The sequence below is a fragment of the Leopardus geoffroyi genome, chromosome D1 (genome assembly GCF_018350155.1).
Source record: "Leopardus geoffroyi isolate Oge1 chromosome D1, O.geoffroyi_Oge1_pat1.0, whole genome shotgun sequence".
In the NCBI taxonomy this organism is placed as follows: domain Eukaryota; kingdom Metazoa; phylum Chordata; class Mammalia; order Carnivora; family Felidae; genus Leopardus; species Leopardus geoffroyi.
Window position 1 is genome coordinate 110,025,736 of NC_059329.1, and position 22,080 is coordinate 110,047,815.

Consider the following 22,080-nt stretch of genomic DNA (forward strand, 5'->3'; position numbering starts at 1 on the left):
AGAATGACTATTACAAAAGAATAGCTGTGAGGGTACAGCTCTTTAACTGGGGTGGGAGGGTCGGGCTTACCTGTGTGGTCCTAACCTTTTCATTCCCTAACCTGGGGGATAGAAACATAGAAGTTCATTATTTGGTTTTAATGTATGTGTGTGGCTATATGTTTTAAATACTTCTTCTGCGGGGGCGCCTGTGCGGCTCAGTCAGTTAAGCGAATGACTGTCAATTTCTGCTCAGGTCATGATCTCAGGGTTTGTGAGATCAAGCTCCACATCAGGCTCTGCGCTGACAGTGCAGTCCGCTTAGGATTCTCTCTGCCCCTTCCCTGCTCAAGCACACACACACACACGCACACACTCCCAAAATAAATAAATAAACTTAAAAAAAGTTCCTCTTCTGTGTGCTATATTTTGTAGTAAACATATAGCAAAAAAAGAAAAAGAAAAAAAAAAACTACTATGGAATTTACACAGTTATTAAAGAGTGAAGCAGGGACATCTGTACTGACATGGGAGGATCTCAAAGGCAAACCGATACATAAAAAGGACACGGAGCAGAGAGAGAGTATACGAGGAAAAACAAATAGAAATAGATTTATATTTTAAATGGACACATCATCTCTAAAAGGACAGACAAGATACTTCAACCAGAAGTGGCTTCTAGGGAGTGGAACTGGGCTACGAGGGAAAGGGACAAAACAAGGCTTTTATATACAGATGTTGGATCAGAGGCAAGTATTACTTAGCTGAAATACATTCTTTTTTAAGTTAAACTTAATCCTTCGGTTTACCACTTGGTCTCCTGTTACAAGGCTCTATTAGGTCCATGTGTAGGGCCTCCAAGGCCTTGGCCTCACTGGTGGCTGTTCCACCAGACCTCAGTTTTCAGGGTGGAAGGCACTCCATCATCCCAAAGATTTCACTGTGAGGGGATGCCACCCCATCCAAACCCAGAATCCCACAAAGACCCTGTGTTATTGTAATTTAATAAGAAATGTGAATTTGGTCTTTATTCTATGTTTCTGGCAACAAAGGTTCTACAACCCTTGGCATTTTCTGAGTGATAGGGGTGCAAGGAGAGTCTTTTGTTATTCACAATAAGCCCTTTCAACCACACCACAGTCTATGCTAATGAGAACTCTCATTGGGCACCCAGATAGTTTTCAGGAGGAGGCTGGTTGCCAGAGTAACCAATGGTGAGATTAGAGGGTTGGAACTTTCAGCCCCACCCCTGGGCCTCAGGAAGGGGAGGCTAGAGACGGAAGTCAATCACGAATGTTCTATCATGTCTACGTAACGGAACCTCCGTGAACACCCTAAACAGCAGAGTTCAGAGAGCTGATTGGTTGGTGAATCCATCTGTGTGCAGGGAGGGAGGCATCCCCCCAACTCCAATGGGACACAAGTTCCTGTGCTCAGGATCCTTCTGGACTTTACCCAAAGTACCCCTTCACCGGGATGTTCATTTGTATCCTTTATAACAAATCAGTAAACATACATAAAGTGACTCCCTGAGTTCTGTGAGCCATTAGAGCAAATTATCAAACCCAAGGAGGCGGTCATGGGAACCCCCTACTTACAGCCAGTTGGTCAGAAGTACAGGTGGCAATGTGGGACTTGTGACTGGCATCTGAATTGGAGGTAGTCTTGTACGACTGAGCCCTTAACCCACCGGGTCGCCACTAACTCCAGGTGGTTAGTGTCAGAACTGAATTAAATTGTAGGATGCCCAGGTGGTATCAGAGTCAGAAAATTGGTGTTAGGAAAAATACCACACATTTAGTCTCTAAAATGTTGTGGGTAAAAAAACACCATCAAAGATCCTTGGATGGGAACCCATCAGTGACTGGACCCTTGGGCTTACTTTGTTTGGCTTGCTGATCTGGGACAAAAATCTCAGAGGCAGTGACTGGGACCAGAAATCTGCTAGGGATGGCTGTCTTTGCCCTCTGCCCTGGATAGGCCCTTCATTTGCCTCCTGGAGAAAAAAACAAAACAAAAAACAAAACTCTTTAAGCTGTGTTGTCTCCAGTAGGAGAAGTGAGCTTATGAGGGAGTAGAAACTGACTCAGAGTTTAAAAACGAGAGAGGCCAGGGGCGCCTGGGTGGCTCAGTCGGTTAAGCGTCCGACTTCGGCTCAGGTCACGATCTCACGGTCTGTGAGTTCGAGCCCCGCGTCGGGCTCTGGGCTGATGATGGCCCAGAGCCTGGAGCCTGCTTCCGATTCTGTGTCTCCCTCTCTCTCTGACCCTCCCCCGTTCATGCTCTGCCTCTCTCTGTCTCAAAAATAAATAAACGTTAAAAAAAAAAAAAAAAACGAGAGAGGCCAGCTATAGGACTAGACTCAGATCTTCACTTAGAAGGTCAAGTATACCATCCCCTCACTCATGACCAGTCTCAATGTACTTACTTTCCTTCTCCTCAGCAGGTGCCCCACGTCTGTTCTGCTCATCAAATGCCATTCCAAAGCCCCAGCACACGAAGCATGAAAATGCAAGTACCAGTAAAACCTTAGTTTGGGAGCAGAATCTGTTCCGGAAGCATGCTTGTAATCCAAGGCACTTGTATATCAAAGCGAATTTCAAGAACCATTCACTCAGTTGTGGTCATGTGACATTCAGCACAACACTACTCGTATTGTAAGACATGGCTCATTTTTATCAGGTTATAATTTATTAGCAACGTCTGCTCGTCTTGCGGAACACTCGCAGAACAAGTTACTCGTAATCCAAGGTTTTACTTAGAGTTGGAAGAAAGAAAGAAACCAGAGTTACAAATGCATACGCTCCGTGTGCTAGGAAGACCTCCCCCTCCAAAATGCCTCCCACACCATGCACCTAAACAATGCAACGAACAAAAACGCTCAAATTTAACCTCTACAGATGCACTGTTTTGTGTAGAGTAAGTACCAGCACTGGCAGGCAGTTTCAGCTCCCACCTGTCCTGCCCTGGGCGTAAAGGGAAAGCGCGCACTACCTGGAAGCCATTTCTCTCACGATGAGCCCTGCCAGCCCACCTGACGGAGCAGCAAGGGGTTCTGGCAGGCTCACCGCACAGACCACATGCTGGTCTCTCATCCGGACAGCGGACACCGTCGGTGGCTCCTGCCCTCAGATCGGGGGAGAAGGAAGGCCCGAAGAGGCAACGGCTGGGGAGATGCAGCTCAGGAATTAGGACTCTGCTTGATCTCCCTCTGGATAGTTTCCTCCAGGTACATTCTCAGGACTAGCTGCTCTGGTCTCAAGCAAACTTAATTTTCTCAGGAAATTGTGAGTTGGGCATCCCATTCCAATTCCCCGCTTCCGTGCCCGTCCAATTTGTCTCTTGAGCTTGAAAATCCCAGCCCTGCATCTCAGGGCAGAGGCAGAGTGGAAAATGGGAGCTCTCCAAGTCCTCTCTCCACCCCACCCATGGCAACTTTCTTCTGTGATACATCGTATTTGCCTCTTCCTGCCCCTAGTCTGCATGTGCATCAGGATGTCCGAGCTGCAACAACTGCCTCTCAGAGCTGGTTTCCCACGCTGGGTCTCGCCTCTCCCCAGCCCGGTCAGCTGGCCCACTGGCCCACTACTTCCGGAAGAGTTTTTCAAAACCCCATTCACCTGTGGGTGGTCGCTGGCTCCGGCATCTCAGAGGTTCCTCACGGTCTCAGATCCCAGCAGGCGGCTGGGCATTCACAGAACGAATCCCCCCAACAGCAACCATTGTTTCAACAGGACTGCCTAAGCGCAGGGTCCTGTGGGTTCAGCAGTGAACACAGCAGACACAAATCTCCACCCTGGCAGGGTTGCCATCATCTTCCCCCTACCAGCGAGGCTGGGGCATCATCCTTCCCAATACCTGGCTTTTCTCATCATCACCTTTCTCCATATGCCACCACTTGAATGCTGTCCTCTCCTCTCCACCAGCCCAAATATGGCCCCTTGTTTCAGGGCCAGCTCTCTTAAGAAGTCCTTCCTGAGTAGCCACCCACCTGACACAGTGCCCTCAGCTTACAGGCCCTCGGGCTCCTGTGCTCTACTGTCTGCAATGTGTTCCCTTGTTGATGTGGTTTGAAGTGTTGGGGTTCGGAGCCGATAGTCAAGAAAGAGTTCTTGAGATGTCTTTGGTGCAAAAAGGTGGTTTTATTAAAGCACGGGAGCAGGGGGCAGAAAGAGCTGCGCTGCAGCTGTGAAGGGTGACTGACTACATACTGGGGAGCTGGGGGAGGTAAAGATAAGGGGAAGTTTCCAAAGGGCTCTGAGAAGACACAGAATCCTGCAGGTCTAGCTATTGTCAGGCTAAGGTTGGTTTTGTCCCCTTAGGCATTAACATTAAGAGGGTTGGGAGGAACAGTCAGACTGCCGGTCTCAAGTATTTGTCACTGGGCTGTAGGTAATAAGGTCACATTGTAACTGTTCTCCACCAACCATCAACATGGCCACCATGCTGATGGGTGCCACTTCACATAAGTGATTTTGTTTAATCCCTCCACAAGGGTTTTATCGTCCTTGTTTTACAGATGAGGAAACCAAGGCTCGAGGGGGCTCAGGAACCTGCCAAGAGTGACAGGGCTGGTCAAGGGCTAAACCCAAACTCCACTCCTGACTCCAGCCCTGCTCTCAGCCACTTCTCTGGTAACTGCCTGCATCCATTTTCGTGGTGAGCGTCACACATGGCACAGAATCAGCCTCAGTGAGCAGTGCCGTAACGGCTCCTCGTTAACAAGCACTACTTGAGCGGGCATGTATTTTGCCCCGGCACATGCACGCCCTCTCTCCCCAACCACAAGCTGCACCACCAAGGGCAAGGGCCGCGTCAGATCCTCCTGGAGCCCTACAGCATCCAGGAAAGAGCAATGCCTGCCACAGACACACAGTCAACGGCTGAGGAAGGAACAATTTCTTGGAATATTGCACGGTAATAGCTTTTGCCCTTCTTAAACCATTCAGTCAATTGTGAAATGCAGGATTAGGTCACGGGGAATTTATTCTGCCAAATATTCCAACTGCCATTTAGGACGACGGGAAGTTAAAAAAAGGGAAGGGAAAGATGGCTCAGGTCAGTAAAAATACAAAGAGCTGCTCTGCAACCAGCTGGAATAGAACAGTCAAAAGCCTGGAAGGCTGAGGAAATCCTAAGGTCTCACTGAAGTGGCCCTCGCCTCAGCCTTGGGCAACACGACAGAGAGGAGACCTTGCCCAAGTGCCAACGAATGGCTCTGATGGTAGAAGCTGCAAATGGAAGAGATGAAATAGGAAAGACTGAGAGTTTCAGGGTGATCCCTTCAGCCATGCACACATGGGACACAGCCATGTGTCACATTCTAATCCCCTGTGGAAAAGCAGGAGGAACTCGAAGCCAGAATTCAGGTGCCACTTTCAAAGCTTGCCTCTGCCTCTTAACTGGAAGAGCTGGTTGATCACTGAACCCCTCTAACCTCTGTTCTGTCACCCATAAATTGTGAAACCATGACCTTAACCAGTGCCAATACGAACTGTCTCCTGAAATGATGAAGCTATAAAGTGCTATCCTCACGTAAGGACGATTACCAACAACAGAAACAACAGAACGTCAGTAGGTGGCTCCATGGTGTCTGAGAACATGCTGGTTGGGATTGGACCCCAATTTGAAGCCTTGATGGCTACTGGGCAGGAGAGAGGCTGTCACTATTAGATTATAGCAGCCATTCTATTTTTCTTGAGGCAAAACTTCCTTTTTTTTCTGTATTGTTAAGTCCATTCTGCTATCCCCAAGCATTCAATAAAATCTTGTGAAATGTCTGGTAATAGTTCTTAAAAGCTGTACTTCGAGAAGTTATTAAACTGGTCAGTCTGCATGTTTAAGACAAAATGGTACGAGCAGAGGAGCAATAGCCCTGAGACAGGAGAACAAGGTGCCATGAAGGAAGAGTGGACAGACAGCTGGTCAAGGAAGTAAGCAACCCAGGTAGATTTCATTCAACGAATATTCTGGGGGACCTACTATGTAGGTTCTAGGCTTGGTCAAACATACAAGCACTCCTTAGGTATTTCTAGAAACACTTGGGGAAGGAAACTCAGTAAAAGACTTCCTGAAGGTCAAGTGTGAAAAGACCTTGACTAATTGTTATTTAGGGACTAAAGTGACAGGCTGTCCTTGAGACAGACAAAGTCAGAGCTATCTCAGAGTCAAAGGTCAAATACATTAAAGGTTTGCCTCTTTCGGCATTCATGTTCATCCCACTTCCTCCATGGTTTTCAGGGAGAAATGAGTTCTTAATCTTATCAAAGATCCCTTTTTTTGTGATGAGTTAACTAGCTGCTTTCAAGATTCTTTGATTATGATATGCCTAGGTGGGGCTCTCTTTTGAGTTTTCCTATTTGGAGTTCATTGAGCTTCTTGGGTACACAAATTACTTTTCATCCAATTTGGGAAGTTTTTGGCCATTATTTCTTCAAATATTCATCCTGCTCCTTTCTCTTCAGCCTCTCCTGCTAGAACTCCCATTATGTACATGTTGTTTAAAAGAAACCCACGGGGGCGCCTGGCTACTGGCTTAGTGGGTAGACCATGGGACTCTTGATCTTGGGGTTGTGAGTTCAAGCCCCATGTTGGGCCTAGAACTTACTTTAAAAAGAAAGAAAAGAAAGGGGCACCCAGGTGGCTCGGTCGGTTAAGCATGTGAATTCGGCTCGAGTCATGATCTCACCAGTCAGGAGTTCAAGCCCCACATTGGGCTCTGTGCTGACAGTGTGGAGCTTGCTTAGGATTCTTTCCCCATCCCCTCTCTGCCCCTTCCCCACTAGCATTCTATCTCTATCTCAAAATAAAAAAGTATACACGTTAAAGAAAAGGAAAAAGAAAAGAAAGGCACAAGCTCAAAGTGGAGTCACTTGCCCCCAGGACAGCAAACCTAGACTTAATTTTTCAGTTTCAACTTCTCTAGGAGTGGAATCTTAAACCAACTGATCTGGAATTTTCTGGTAAGCACCAAAGACTTAATCGTCACAGGGGCCTTTTTAAGCCCAGAAGAAAATAAGGTAATCCACCTAAAAATGTTGGAGAAGTATATAAAGTACACCAAAGCTGGCTGATGGGGCTAAAACAAATTCTGGTCTCTAGCTTAGAGACCCCTCCTCCACGTGCTTCTTTCTTTCTTTGCTGCTCACACGGAAACCCCCACAGATATGGAGGCTGACAACTATCAATTACCCGCCCCACTTGGCATTCGGCGTTCAGATCTTTGACCACCGGTGTTAAATAAATCTCCAATCCACCAAGATCTTCGAGTGCTAGGTTTTTCCACCAGCTTTCCAGCCTGGTTCCGTAACAGTAAGACCCCTTGCTCCTCCCCCTAAGGGAAAGTGACCTTGTCTGGAACAACCCTTTCTTTTCTTTTGCTAGTAACTCCTTGCCTCCCACTCCTTCCTGTAAACACCTTCCTGTAAATACCTGGTACAACTCCTCCCAGCTCCTCTACTTACTACCTGGGATGCTGAATCGTTTAAGAAAGCCAATCAGATCTTCAAATTTACTATGCCTAAATTTCTGTTGTCTAATAATGTTGACAGGCTAGGTGGTGTCCTACAGGCTTCTGAGGCTCTGCTCATCTTCCTTCAATTTTGTTTCCTTCTGTTCCTCAGACTGGGTAATTCTCAATTGACCTATCTTCTTCAAGCTCATGGATTCTTTCTTCTGCCTGCTCAATTCTGCTAGTGACTTTTTCATTTCAGTTATTAGATTTTTCAACTCCAGAATTTCTTTTTGGTTTTTGTTTTTTGTTTTTTGTTTTTTTTTTTTTTTTGTAATTTCTATCATCTCCATTTGCTAAGGCACTGTTCTCATACTTTAGTTCTTCAGACATATTTTAACATGGTTGATTTAAACTCTTAAAAAAGTATAACATATGAGCTTCCTTAGGAACAATTTTTTTTTTTTTTAATCTTGGGAGGAGCTGAGGGGAGGGAGACACAGAATCCAAAGCAGGCTCCAGGCCCTGAGCTGTCAGCACAGAGCCTGACATGGGGCTCAAACTCAAAAACCGTGAGATCATGACCTCAGCTGAAGTCGGACGCCTAATCGACTGAGCCACCCAGGCGCCCCAGGGACAGTTTTTTTAAATGTTTACTTATTTTTTAGAGAGAGAGAGCACACAAGGGGAAGGGCAGAGAGAAAAAGAGAGAGGATCCAAAGCAGGCTCTGCGCAGTCAGTGCAGAACCTGAGGTGAGGCTTGAACTCACAAACTGCCAGATCATGACCTGGGCCAAAGTCAGATGCTAAACGAACTGAGCCACCCAGATGCCCCATTTAGGAAGAGTTTCTATCGACAGCTTTTCCTGTGTATGTGCCACTCTTTCTTCCTTGTTTGCATGACTCCTAGCTTCTGTTGAAAATAAGATTTGGTTGCCACAAAAACACGCAGATCAATGGAACAGAACAGAGAACCCAGAAATGGACCCACAAACGTATGGCCAACTAATCTTTGCCAAAGCAGGAAAGAATATCCAATGGAATAAAGACAAGTCTCTTCAGCAAAAGGTGCTGGGAAAACTGGACAGCAACATGCAGAAAAATGAATCTGGACCACTTTCTTAAACCATACACAAAAATAAACTTTCTTAAACCATACACAAAAATGGATAAAAGACCTAAATGCAAGACAGGAAGCCATCAAAATCCTCAAGGAGAAAGCAGATGAAAACTTCTTTGATCTTGGCCGCAGCAACTTCTTACTCAACACGTCTCCGGAGGCAAGGGAAACAAAAGCAAAAATGAACTACTGGGACCTCATCAAAATAAAAAGCTTCTGCACAGCGAAGGAAGCAATCAGCAAAACTAAAAGGCAATCGACAGAACAGGAGAAGATATGTGCTGACGACATATCAGATAAAGGGTTGGTATCCAAAATCTATAAAGAACTTATCAAACTCAACACCCAAAAAACAAATAATCCAGAGAAGAAATGGGCAAAAGACATGAACAGACACTTCTCCAAAGAAGACATCCAGATGGCCAACTGACACATGGAAAAATGCTCAACATCACTCATCATCAGGGAAAGACAAATCAAAACCACAATGAGATACCACCTCGCACCTGTCAGAATGGCTAACATTAACAACTCAGGCAACAACAGATGTTGGCAAGGATGCAGAGAGAGAGGATCTCTTTTGCACTGCTGGTGGGAATGCGAACTGGTGCAGCCACTCTGGAAAACAGTATGGAGATTCCTCAAAAAATTAAAAATAGAACTACCCCACAACCCAGCAATTATACTACTAGGTTTTTTTCCAAGGGATACAGGTATGCTGTTTTGAAGGGACACTTGCACCCCAATGTTTAGAGCAGCACTATCGACAACAGCCAAAGTATGGAAAGAGCCCAAATGTCCATCGATGGATGAATGGATAAAGAAGATGTGGTATGTGTATGTGTGTGTATACACACACACACACACACACACACACACACACACACACACACAAACATACACAATGGAGTATTACTCAGCAATCAAAAAGAATGAAATCTTGCCATTTGCAACTACATGGATGGAACTGGAGGGTATTATGCTAAGCGAAATTAATCAGTCAGAGGAAGACAAATATCATATGACTTCACTCATATGAGGACTTTAAGATACAGAACAAATGAAAATAAGGGAAGGGAAACAAAAATAATATAAAAACAGGGAGGGGGACAAAACAGGGAGGGGGACTCTTAAATATGGAGAACAAACAGAAGATTACTGGAGGGGTTGTGGGAGGGGGGAGGGGCTAAATGGGGCACTAAGGAATCTACTCCTGAAATCACTGTTGCACTATATGCTAACTAACTTGGATGTAAATTAAAAAAAAAAAAAAAAAAATTTTTTTTTAAAGAAAGAAAAGAAGATTTGGCCATTTCTCTTGAATAAATGTTCCTTCAATTGATGCAAGCCTTTGAGTTCTGAAAAAGATGATTTTTGACACTTTTTGCCAGTTTTTTCATTTCTTTATGGAGGAGCACCTTTTAAGAAAAGTCTTTCTTCCACTATTCCCCAGAATCTATATCTTGTGTGGTATTTAGAAAGAGGCTTTCAGGAGTGCCTGGGTGGTTCAGTCAAGCGTCTGACTCTTGATTTCGGCTCAGGTTCTCACAGTTCGTGGGTTCGAGCCCCATGTCAAGCTCTGTGTTGCCAGAGGGAGCCTACTTGGGATACTCTCTCCCTCTCTCAAAATAAACACAGAAAGAAAGAAACAGAGAGAGAGAGAAAGAAAGACAGAAAGACAGACAGAAAGACAGAAAGAAAGAAAAAGAGGTTTTTATCCCCCTCCAAACAATTTTTTGGAGAACAGGGGTAAGAGAGAGGAACTCTGATACTTAAACACCATGTCCCTCATTTTGAGCCCTAAATATATTATAAATTATGCCCTTCTCTATTTTTTTTAAGACTGATCATTCAAAATTAAAAGACACAGCCAAACAAAAAGTTGTAAACATGTAATTTTGTAGTCCCAGCATCCGGGAAAAAAACATTGGCACAGCAATCCAAAATAACCAAAAAGGAGATGTTACGTGTTCTGCTTTATACCTTTCTCGAGAAAAAGCATCGTGGCTCTTGTTCTGGAATAATAAATTGAGAGCAACAGTTTGATTAGAGTACATGGGCTATTTTTAAAGCTGCACTGTATGACAGTGAACAGACAGCATGTGAGGCAATACTTTTTTGAGGTACATTTTGGTGGTTTCCCATTTTATTTCTTTTTTAACATTTTATTTCTCAGTAAGCTCTACACCCAACATGGGGCTCAAACTCACAACGCCAGCATCAAGAGTCACAAGCTCTATGGACTGAGCCAGTCAGACACCTCGGCTTCCCATTTTCTGCTATAAAATTGCTGATCTGAACAGCCTAGATTGTACGCTTGCCCTGTCACACTTTAGGTTATACTTCTAGAACTGACGTTGCTGTGTCTAATTTTCCCCCGCCATTTAATGCCCTGCCCTGTGTGGGGCACATTTTCCTCTCTCCGAATGAAGACTGTGTCACTCAGTGATGTCACCGCCATCATTAATAGACTCTCATATGCTGTTTATTACCAGACAGTGCTGCTTCACCACCTGAAGGGGGAACTCAGAGCCAAAGGTAGAGAGAGACTGTATTTCAAACTGCAGAGCAGGAATCTAAGACAGTCCCCCCATTCAAATTTGTTTTTCTTCGAACCCCACAGACCTTCACTCTTACCCAATGGGGCGACATCAGCATCGGCCATCGCAGGAGAGGCGAGGCCGCGTTAATAATTTTCAACCAGGTGCCACTTGCCACCCACATTTCCTGAGGCCACACCCAGTGACTCAAGTCCACCACATCCACGTATCATCTAACACTGAATCTGTAAGAATTTGATAGTGGGGCACCTGGGTGGCTCAGTCGGTTAAGGTCGTGACTCTTGGTTTCGGCTCAGGTCACGATCTCACGGTTCATGAGTTCAAGCCCCACATCGGGCTCTCTGCTGTCAGTGCAGACCCCACTTTGGATCCTCTATCCGCCCCCTCTCTGCCCCTCCCCTGTTCTCTCTCTCCCTCTCAAAAATAAATAAACATTAAAACAAATCATTTAAGGGGCGCCTGGGTGGCGCAGTCGGTTAAGCGTCCGACTTCAGCCAGGTCACGATCTCGCGGTCTGTGAGTTCGAGCCCCGCGTCGGGCTCTGGGCTGATGGCTCAGAGCCTGGAGCCTGTTTCCGATTCTGTGTCTCCCTCTCTCTCTGCCCCTCCCCTGTTCATGCTCTGTCTCTCTCTGTCCCAAAAATAAATAAACGTTGGAAAAAAAAAAATAAATAAAAAAAAATAAAAAAAAACAAATCATTTAAAAGAATTTGATGGTCACGGCCCCTCCAAAGACATTGCTAGCTCTTCACTGAAAGGTCAGGGAGAAGCAAGAGTTCTCACCATTTCCAGATAGGTGAGCTGAAGGAAAAGGAAAAGGCAGGCATTGGTTTTTGGTGCCAGAATCTCTTGGTAACCAAGCCTGACCAGAAACCACCAGTACTCTTAAGTACCAGACTTCTTTTCTCTTCATTTGAGGTAATGTAAGAACCTGGGGGGGGGGGGGGGGGGTGGCGAGGGGGGTGATGCCAGACCTAGACTCAGAAGACCAGCACTGCAGGATCCGTGGCTGGATTTTACAGCCACCTGATCAGACAAAGCCTCGGAAGATACACAGAATCTCAGTTCCACCTACTTTGTACTTTAATCCCACCTATTTTGTGCCCATAGTGCGTGAGAAATGAGGCCTTAAATAGGCTAATTGAATCTAGTGGTCCAGTCACATGTTAAAGGCAGCCTGGGTAGAAGAGTACACAGGTTCCATGGGAAGAACACTAGGCTAATGTGATGCTCGAATCTGGGGCACATGGGCTGTGAGGCCATCCCCAAATATTTGGGGGCAAAACGGCAATGAACTGGGCTCTGCCTAGCAGTTGGACTCAGAGGCAAAGATCTAGTTTCATCCTGGCTAGGAATCTCTTGAATTTTAAAGAAATGTCATCTGGTTGAGAACGAAACTCCTAAAGTTGCTTAGTTAAGTAATTTACTGTAGTTTGCAATCATAGCATTGTTTCTTGAGGTAAAATTCTTTAATTCCAGCAAGATAAAGCATTAAGAATAAACATGCTAAGGGGCGCCTGGGTGGCTCAGTCAGTTAGGCGTCTGACTTCGGCTAGGTCATGATCTCACAGCTCATGAGTTCGAGCCCCGCGCCAGGCTCTGTGCGGAGAGCTCGGAGCCTGGAGCCTGCTTCGGATTCCGTGTTTCCCTCTCTCTCTGCCCCACCCCTGCTTGCTCTCTGTCTCTCAAAACTGAATAAACATTAAAAAAAATTTTTTTTTTAAAGAATAAACATTCTAAGACAATAAAAACTATAGTTATCATTTTGTGTTAAGAAATCTGTGTCTATCTGTTCTTTTATATACTTTAATTCCAGGGAATTTAGTCTGTTCAGAATAACAAGGCAGTCTCAAGATTCCAATTAAAATATGCAACTGAGTAATTGGTTTTAAAATCAGATGTGATTTTAGGTAGGAATTTTATTAAGTTTAAAATCAGTATGCCAGATGATAAAGAAGCTCAAAGATGCTCAGCATCATTAGTAACCAAGGAAATTCACAATGAAACCATAAGACACCAACACATCTTTCAGAATGGCTAAATTCAACAGACTGACCATATCCAACGTTGGTGAGGATGTGGACAGACCGGAACTCTCACATGCTGCTGTTGGAAAAGATGGTGTGGCCACTTTGGAAGAAGGCTGGGTAGTTTAAGTTAAACATACACCTGCCCTTTGACCTAGACACTCACTCCTATACATATGCCCGAGACAAAAGGAGATATATGTCCACATTCATTCGTTCATAGCAGTTTCATTCAGAACCACCAAAACCTAGAAACAACTGAAATGCCCAAAGACAGGCGAATGGATAAACAAACGGTGGGGTACCCGCATAACAGAATACTACTCTGAAACAAAAGGGGAAGTACCGATGGATGAGACAACATGGACAGATCTCAGAATAATTATGCGAGTAAAAGAAGCCAGACAAAAAAGGACACATGCTATATGACTCCACTCACATAAAATTCCAAAAAATGCAAACTAATCTACAGTAACAGAAAGCAGTTCAGTGATTACTAGGGATGGGGAGCAGGGTTGTGGGGGGGAGGAATTATCAAGGGGCATGCGGACACTTTCGGAGATGATGGATATGTTCACTGTCTTAACTGTTACCTTACAGTTATACAAGTGAATACATATGTGAAAACATACATATCACACACTGAACATGTGCAATTTATTATGTTAAAAAGACCTCAATAAAGTAAATAGCTTCAAATGGTAAAACATAAAACAGTATAAGGATGTTTAAGAAAAGATAGCAGTCAGTTTAATTTATTAGATTTACAGGAATTATTAAAGCATGTTTGTTAAGCAAAACAACTGGAAGTATTAAAACAAAGAAAGTTGAATGTAATTTATAAATTTAATTTACAATTTTCAAACGAGTTAAGGTTGCAAACGGAATCAAGTATTAATCAAAAGGTCCCTACAAACTGATTGTTAAAATTTTCTAGAATCATAAACAGAACAGAAAGATCTGTAGACTACACTTAAAAGCTAAATTGAAAAGACTAGGGGCACATAGGTGGCTCAGTTCGTTAAGAGTCTGACTTCAGCTCAGGTCATGATCTCGTGGTTCATGAGTTCAAGCCCCATATCAAGCTCTGTGCTGATAGCTCAGAGCCTGGAGCCTGCTTTGGATTCTGTGTCTCCCTCTCTCTCTGCCCATCCTCCACTCATGCTCTGTCTCTCAAAAATTAACATTAAAAAAAAATTTTTTTTTTAAGTTAAAAGAAAAGGAAAAGACAAGCTCTTAGGATGCCTGACTGGCTGGGGTCACGGGTTTAAGACCCACACTGGGTGTACAGATTACTTAAACAAATATATAAACATTAAAAATAAATAAGTAAATAAATTTTAAAATAACACTAGCTCTCACAGGAAGAAGCTGTTTTGAGTTTGTAACTTTGACAAATTGAAAATCAATTTTTTTTAATGTTTTTATTTATTTTTTTGAAGGAGAGAGAGAGAAAGAGAGCGTGAGCGGGGTTGGAGCAGAGAGAGAGGGAGATATAGGATTTGAAGCAGGCTCCAGGCTCTAAGCTGTCAGCACAGAGCCCGATGCGGGGCTCGAGCTCACGAACTGTGAGATCATGACCTGAGCCGAAGTCGGATGCTCAACCAGCAGAGCAACCCAGGCGCCCCCAATTTTTTTTTCAACCAAAGTAACTTCCAAATAATCTTTGCATTACACAAAAGCCCAGGGGTAGGGGAGGGATGTGGCATCAGAAGCCACACCCAGGCATTCCAGTCACCTGAAACTCACCAAGTCACTTAGTCTCTCTGAACTTCAGTTTCCTCATCCGTAAGAGAGGAATCCAGAAAAAACACTTATGATTAATGATTTCATATTAATAAATTTCATACTGATAAACAGCACTCGGAGAAGCATACAGTGATGTGCAAATACAACCGATAAGCATCATGACATCACTCCGTGAGTAACTGCGCCTTTCCTAGACCCTGGCGGACCAGTGACAGACATGGGAAAGGTGACACACATATCCTCAGAGACTAACATGACTCAGCACAGCCAGATCACGGAATTTTCCCTAAGGCCTCAGCCAGGGATGGAGGTCTTTTGGGAGGGGAGCTGCCACATGTGGAATGTGGCCCCACTGCACGCACAACTGGTGGAAATGTACTTGGAGCCTTCTTGGATACACAACCCACCCTTTCTCTGACCTGCAGGCCGATCAGGATAAGGAGCTAAGTGACACAGCAATTAGGGGGTGCTAGGGTGGCTTCAGTTACACCTCTGGCATACTGCTTTAAAAAACAAAAACAAAAAAACTGCATCCCTCTCCCTCCAGGATCACCAAGGAGACAGCAAAGGAGGAGGGCAGTGTGGCAACCTTCCATGGCAGCCTTCGTTCCCATAACTAAGCAAAACTCCGGGGAATCAGCAGGGACTTACAGATGAAGTGCCAGACAAGCCTTAACAAATTAGATGACCTGGTACGAGGCAGCCCTTCTTGGCAATAATTTTCCCTTGTTACTGACAGATTTGGGGGAAGACATACAAGAAAAGAGGATACTCTTTATAAAGGAGGGGTAAGGTCAGAATCTTGGATTCTGCTGATCAGCCTTCTCTGGGCCCCAATTTCTCAGCTCCCTAAGACAGGTGGTTTGGGGCCCTCACCCAGCTCTCCCACTTCTCCTTACAGGGATGCAAGTAAGAGCAAGAACATGCAACTCTATCAACCAAGAGGAAGACGAGGGCAAGCAGAGAGAACAGGGCAGGGAAACCGGGTGGAGGGCAGAGTCTATCAAAAGTCCAGAGCCCTTTTCGCTACATACCCATCGCCTTTACTCCCATGACTTTCATGTGATGAGAAGGTGTTGTTGTTGTTGTTGTTGTTTTTAAGTATACTCCATCCCCAACGTGGGTTTGAACGCACGGCCTTGAGATCAAGAGTCACATGCTCTACAGACTGAGCCAAACAGGCGCCCCCGCTCCACCCACTTTTCAAAGCAAACACAATCCTAGAGTGGAAATGGCCACATCCAGTCCAAGACTTAGGACAAGAGAGGATTGTGGGAACATCTCAGAAAGCAGAACATTTCCCGGGTCATGAAGGGTTATCTGAGAAAAGTCCCTACACAATGGGTGGAAACCCAAGAAAAATCCCTACACAAAGGAATCTGCACTCTGAACACAGAACATGAGCTCTGGGGAAGGCTGTCCCTCAGCCACAAAGTCCCCAGGGCCACTGACTATGAAATGAGGATAGCAACTGGCCTACCTATGGATATAGGGAAGAGCAGTGTCATCAGTGTCTGAAATACAGGGAGAAGGCAAGACAGGCGAGGATCGCGCCTGGCTGGGACGTTCATGTGGTCTAGCAGCGGGACATAGGACTGGATTATTAGGTGGATTGCGGCCTAGATGGCCTTGGCTTTAGGCCGAGGAGATGCACCCAGATCAGTGCATCAAGGGAAACCTGTGTGGGAGAAACAGTCGGTTACACAGGACAGTGCTGCCTGAGCACTAGGTGGGAGAAGGTCCGCCTTCATTCACCCCTTCGCCCCTTCATCATTGCGACTCCCCAAGAATGGGTGTCGTTGCCTGGAAACACATGTCAAGCATTTGTACAGCCAGTTGACAGAGTCACCTTCTGTGCCCAGCTCCACACTTCCCTGAGTCCCCCACTGCCCAGCTGCCTGTTGTACCATTGACTCAGGGGGTCTTCTCCGAGGCTGCGTGCCCTAGACGTGCTTCTTGCGGTCCTGAGAAGCCTCACCACCTTCCCCTTGACCAGCTTCCCAAGCGACACCCTTCCAGAAGTAAGGCCTCCTGCCAAGGCTGCCGGCTACCAACTGGGGCCAGCGGGCAGCCAGATGTCACTTTCCTGTGTTACTTGAGACAGAGATCAAGAACAGACAAGGACTACTTATATTTTCCAAAACTTAGAGCTTGGCCTTTTTTATTTATTGAACTTGACAAGCGACATGCTGGGACTACTAAAATCTACACCTGCTCCTGAAGAAGACCCGCGCACATCCCACCGACCTGGCTTCAGGCACGGACTTACCCTCAGTGTTCTGTCAGCTCTCAGTGGCAGCTGCTATCTAAAGTAAAAGAAAAAAGAAGTGTTATCCTCCTTTCTCCAGGCACCCCCCAGAGACCCTAGGGGTGGCAAGAACATAGATTTGTAACCCAGAGACCTGCTGCTTCGCTTCCATCCCAGGCGGCCGGGAGTGGGGAGTGGAGGGGAACCAGACAGCACAGGGCTGACAGCACCCTGGCTCTCATCCAACTGTCTGGGCCCCACCTTGGCTGCTTGGCCGCTTGGCCACCCGTTCCCATAACCACTCAAAGCCTGTTTCCTCATCTGTGAAATGGGAATAATAACATCCAGCTCACAGGGTTTCCCAAGGAGGGAGCACGCACCAAAGCACTGGCACCAAGCCTGTACAAAGGACGCTCTCAGACATCAGCCAATGTGCTTAGTAAGAAGCATTTAAGTAAAACCCTTTTCTCGCACCTGCAACACAAGAATAAGAAGTTCTAGAAACTTTTGTTGTATCTGACATGATTCCTCTTCCTGCCCACCTCCATCCAGCCCCAGGCCCACTTTCTCTGCAGAGCTGTCTCGAATCCTTCAGGAGCTACCTCCCCTTTGGATTCTCTGAGCCTGGTTCCTATCTCACTAAGCAACCTGACGCTAATTAAGAACTGACCTGAGAGCTGACAGGTCTGCTATTTCCCTATTTCCTCAGACCTTTTCTTGCAGAGATAACACATCCACACACGAGAGCACACCCCCCTGTTTAGGCCCAGGGAAGCCCATCGCTTTCAGAGTTTACAGACCATTTGTTTTTGGAAGGCCACACCTGTCAGTCAGCTGTAGCCACCGGTCAGTAAAGAGCAAAATGGAGACACAGGCCGCAAGCGATCAAATGGACTGAATCCATGTTCTAAGGAGCTCAGTTGCCCTGATAGATTATGTCAAGGCTAAAAATGAATGTTTGGGGCATTCAAATCAATAAAATATTTATCGAGCACATACCTTACATGAGGCAGCCTGCCAGAAGGCACAGGCTCTGTTCCCAAAAAGCCAAAAAGCAAGTTGTTGAGGGCTAGCTCACAGAGGATGAAAAGAGGAGAATACGCGAGAGGGAGCCAACTGGGGACTCTGAGCCTGGCAGCCTGGGGCAGACTTGCAAATGAGGACCTAACAGTACCTTTGCTGTCGGGTTGCTATGATGACCAAACGCCATAATACATGTGCGGGGCTAGTAGGTCCCCTGCCACCATACAGTAAGACCTCAATAAAGGCTGGCTTTTGTGATTAATAACAAGTCATTTATCATCATTATTATGAAAAGAGACAGCCCACATCCAACTGAATAGATTTAGGAGTATATTGGGAATAATGCAGGAAAGCCTGACTCTTGAAGAATAATTTCATTCTGGCAGGACAAGGTAAGAGGCAAAACCCTGCAGGAAATGTCACCAAGGAACAAGAGTGGAGGAAGGACACTAGGACACAAGTCCAGGATGACAGCAAGCAGTCTCAGATGAGGGCTGAGGCAGAAGACGGTACCTCTGGTGTCAAACGGAAGAAAAAGGCCAATAGATGGGATCACATCTTTGTATTCAGTAGGTGAGAGGAAATGGTTCTTTTTGTCATTTCCCAAAGTCCGCTGTCATGCCCTACTCCTTTGGCGGTTCAGCAACGTCCCCACAACTGAGACTACAGGCAGTGGGGGCAAAGGGACCAAGGGATGGTCAGCCAGGCCCAGGTGAGGTTTCAGAGTATGCAGGCAAAATGGCCCACTTCTGCAAAAGATGTCTCTGGTGAGAAACTAGCCGCCAAGCAGGCACTCTCTCTGCATTAAAAGGAGTAGGGGCCCCTTCGGAAGAGGGTCAGATGCTGTTAGGAGGCAGCCAAAGAGAAGGCCCACACTAATCCTCGAGGAAAATGTTTACTTGGGTGAGGCATCCAACTTACGCGGGAGAGTGCGAGCCACAGATCTGCGCGGTCTGGGGCCTGCCAGGCCTTCCTCCCAGATTCACTGCCCAACGACAATCATCCTTGCGGCTCCCAAACGTGACTCTTTCCTGGCTCCCCAACTTCCACCCTTCCTTCCTCACTGGTTTCCAATTTGAGCCATTTCCAGTAATTCACCTGAAACATGTGTCAACAGCACTGACAGGGTACAGGGCAGAAGGACACAGAGAACTGCAACTTGGAATGACCCTGGTCTGAGGTCCACCCTGCTAACGTCTCAGGACCACTATAAGCAGTGTTGGGAGGGCTGGCCCCTAGCACAGCACCCGGGGTACTGGGGTGCCAGCAGTGAGACAAGGAAAAAACTAGGAGCAGGACAAAAAAAAGGGGGGGGGAGGGGAGTAGGGCAAGCAGCCTGTATTGCTACATCAAAGGCAGCAGGAGTACAAGAGGCTATAGCCACCGGGGCAAACCTCCCTGAAGGGTGATCTTGGAGGTGAGAACTGGCACAGATAGGGTCCATCAAGCTGGAGCAGACTTCAGGAGAGAGAACTAGAAATAAGGCACAGGGGGGACTTTGGGACAAATTGTGGAAATTCCGGCCAGCAACCTAATTCAATTCAACAAACAGATATTGAGCAACTATTTTGAACAAAGCCCCTTCCAACAGGGCAGGGCAGCCACTGAGAAACACAGGATGCTTGCTCACAAGATGCTCCCTGGAACACAGACACAACCTGTAGCTCGGGCCGGCTGCTGGGCCCTGGGAGCCCTACCCAGCATCTTTGGAACCCAATCTCCCTTCTGACTTCTCTGCACCTTAGCAAGTGCCCTCACCTTGTTACATCTCTTGGAGAGGCCTCTTCTGAGTGACCGACCAAATTTCTACTCAACTGGGAAGTGCTATTCCCCCCACATTCTTCAGCCTTTCTCTTGCAAGTTCGAATTGCTGAAAACTCACCTCTCCTCCATAATAAAACCTGGACGGCTCAAATCCAATCACTGCTTCTTCACTGCGGGCTCCAGTGGAATTGAAGGAGGCTCGTGACTCACCTCCTCCTATAAAACCTTCCCCAGTCCAGCCCCAGCCAGCCCATTTCTCCTCTCCCTGGCCTTAGTGTGCAGTTTGCCCTGATTTGTGGGCCTTTACTGAACTTCCTCTTGCACATCCCCCTAGGGGCCATATCTCACCCACACCAGGCTCTCTACAAACATCTGTTGCAATGCTGACCCGCTTAGATGGTTTCCTTTTCTTTCCCCAGTTTGCGACAGTCCTACAGCAAGGATTAACCTCGTCTCCCAAATCTTCCCTGTGTTCATTCTAGGGCTCCCAGCATGGGAGCTGAGCAAAAGAACGCGATGGAGAGCTCCATGGAGAGCTCGAGAGTTAGAACGAAGAAAGGGCAGACAAAAGCTGTCCCTGAGAGTTAACTAGAAATGCTGAGCACATCCACCCCACCCTAAGTGTCTGCATCCTAGGCACGGGAAGGGTGGCAGGGCTGCAAAGCAAAGACTTCTTGGTAAAGACTCTAGCGGCTCTCATCGCGATCTGGCATTAAATACCGGCACTTCTTGGAGCCTCAGTTTTCTCGGCTGCAGAATGGGGACAATGAACCCTGGCCTGCTTACCACACACCATGAACAATCCGATTTTTAAGACTTTCAAAGCTGGGAACCTAGGGACTTGGCCTAACCCCCGCATTCGTGAGATGAGGAAAGAGTTCGCCAGAGGTGAAACAACTCTCTCAAAAGTACACAAAGCAAGTCCCACTGAAAAGAACCTGTATGGCAGGTCCTCAAAGCCAGGGCTCCGGATTCCAAGCCCGGGAGGGCACTTCCCGGACCTCCTGCTGCTCCTCACCGCCCCCGGCAGGCTGGCGTACTTTGTAAACTGCAGAAAGCTGTAGAATAACGGGCAGAGGCCAGCCCCACCTCCTCCTCGCTGAGCAGCCTCGGGCGAATTACCGCTTCACATCTGAAACTAAGTGGAACCGAGAATGCCCGACACGGTTATCAGGAGACTCCCTAAGGAGGCGGAGCGCAGGCACCTGGGACACGGAAAACCCCCGCCTCGCAAGCCCCGGCTTTCTTCAGAACTGAACTTCCAGTATGCTGGGGAAAACTTGGCCTCCGGATCCTGCCGGACTGGGGCTCGAACCCTCCGGGACCTCGCGGGAGGCGTTTGGAACTGCGTGCGTCAGTTTCTACATCTGCAAAATGGGCCCGAGGACCAGAACGAGGGCCCCGGCGGCCGCCAGGGACGCGGGGCGGAGGAGGCCCGGCTGCGCCCGCGCCGACGAAGACTGGAGGGGAGGCGGGACGGGGTCCGGAGGAAGAGTCCCGGGAGCGAGCGCGCGGGCGGGGGCGGACCCACGCCAGCCGTGCCCGCTGGAGGGGGAGGGGAGGGGCGGCGCACGTCGCGTCGCGCAAAGCCCGCCGCCGTCTCCTCCAGCCGTCACTAGTGGAGCTCGCACCGCCTTGGCGCGCACGACCCTTACATAAGCGTCCCCCGCGGCGGCGCTGGCGCACGCCCACCTGGTCCGACCCGCCGCTAGCAGAGGAAGGTGCGCAGCGCTGCCGGCACTCACCTCCTCGCCTCCGCCGCAAGTCGTCGCCACCGTCTCTACCGCCGCTGCCTCCACTGACAGGGAACAGCTGCGGTCTCCGCGCAACCGAACTTGCTGCAGTCCTGGCCCCGCCTTACAGACTTCTTATTGGCTCAGGCAGCCCAACCCCTCCTGTTATTGGACAAGACTTCCCGTCACTCACCGCTCCCGGCTCAGGACTCCTCCCTACCCTCCGCCTACCCGTCACGTTTAAGCCTTGGCGCCCCACGTCAGCCCCGCCCCTCGCGTCGCTGGCGGGCCCCTGGATTGGTGAGGAAGCTGGGAGAGCCCGCCCCTGGCGCACTGCCTCCTACTCCCTTGTCTTTAGAGCCCCACGTGAGCCCCACGGCCGGGGCCTCCGCCCGCAATAGGCGGAAGTAACGGGGCTCCGGCACGC

The 22,080-nt window shown here is 47.4% G+C and overlaps 1 protein-coding gene across 4 annotated transcripts in view; it reads right to left on the minus strand.

Annotated features, from left to right (window-relative positions):
- Nucleotides 1-21,771, minus strand: part of PC (pyruvate carboxylase) — a 101,449-nt gene extending 79,678 nt beyond the window's left edge. Inside the window, exons 1-3 of one of the 4 annotated variants that reach the window (XM_045485969.1) lie at nt 21,666-21,744; nt 17,514-17,607; nt 17,155-17,191 (exon numbers count right to left, since the gene is read on the minus strand). The gene's annotated coding sequence lies outside the window, so the exon portion shown is untranslated. Of the gene's footprint in view, nt 1-17,154; nt 17,192-17,513; nt 17,608-21,612 lie in introns of all 4 variants that reach the window. The other 3 variants (XM_045485967.1, XM_045485971.1, XM_045485968.1) reach the window with 3 other exon arrangements.
- Between the last annotated feature and the right edge of the window lie 309 nt (nt 21,772-22,080).